The 1,168-nt window shown below is 37.6% G+C and overlaps 1 non-coding gene across 1 annotated transcript; it reads left to right on the top strand.

Annotated features, from left to right (window-relative positions):
• Positions 1-434: 434 nt before the first annotated feature.
• On the top strand, positions 435-506 carry Trnaq-cug. Its single transcript has one exon. It is a non-coding gene; the product is annotated as a tRNA-Gln (tRNA).
• Positions 507-1,168: the final 662 nt, after the last annotated feature.

Genomic DNA, 1,168 nt, shown 5'->3' on the forward strand with positions numbered 1-1,168 from the left:
GAGACAGAGAGAGAGAGAGAGAGAGAGAGAGAGAGAGAGAGAGAGAGAGAGAAAGAAGACCGAGAAGACGAGAAGACGAGAAGAGCACAAAGACAGAGACAGAGAAAGACAGAGACAGAGACAGAGACAAATACTGAGAGAGAGAGGAAGGAAGGGAGGGAAGGAGGGAGAGAACTTTCAAACTGTTTGCCCAAGTAGTTTGTATTATTTAACATTCTCAACAATGATATAGTTGCTGTACATGCTCACCAGAATGTTGTCAAACACCATTATTCTTTTATTTATATAAAGCGTCATATGTCAGAATGGTTTTTCCATGGGTAGACGCACCCCTCGTGGTCCTGACTTCCTTGCTCATGTTCTCCCTCCTTCTGCTCTTCATCTGGACCTTGGGAGCTCAGTTCCATGCTCCAATGTGGGTCTCTGTATCAGGCAGTTCCATGGTGTAATGGTTAGCACTCTGGACTCTGAATCCAGTGACCTGAGTTCAAATTTCAGTGGGACCTATTTAGTATTTTTAATATCTTTTATCTTATGCTATTATAGTGTCACATTTTATTTTTGATTTCTGGTTATTCATTGCTAGTATATAAAAATATATTTAGCTCTTGAATTTCAATTTTTTCTCTGTAGATATGGTAAAATCAGTTAGATTTGTTAGCATCACTTGTCTCATATCCTTGATCAATACTGACATAAAACAACTGGCTAGACAATTTTTTGGCTTCATTTAGGGGAACCTGTGCCATCAGTGTGAGGAAGGTATAGCTACCTCATCATAGTAAGAGACAATGTAGGGAGATATGATTATGGACTTATGTCTGCCAATGAAGAAAACACTTCTTGTTCTCCTAATGGGAGAACTTTCATTTATTTTTCTGCTCTTTTTTGGATTGGTTTTTGATTAGAAGCAACAAATTATGCATCATGTTTTGTTTTTGGTTTTAGGGAAAAGTATGCAATTTCTCCTCACGAGATGTCATGTTGGAATGAGGTTTTCATGGATGTCCTTTACCAGCTTGAAGGCATCTCCAGGCAGAGTTTGGTGAAAATTTTCCATTAGAAACAGGAGTAATTTTCAAAAATTGTATTATTCTTGGTAGTTGTGTTTTGTAAAGCTTTATGGCTAATTTTTGTCTGTTGTTTGATATTTGTGCTTTTGTAAAGT

Source organism: Arvicola amphibius, chromosome 12 (assembly GCF_903992535.2).
Source record: "Arvicola amphibius chromosome 12, mArvAmp1.2, whole genome shotgun sequence".
NCBI classification, from domain to species: domain Eukaryota; kingdom Metazoa; phylum Chordata; class Mammalia; order Rodentia; family Cricetidae; genus Arvicola; species Arvicola amphibius.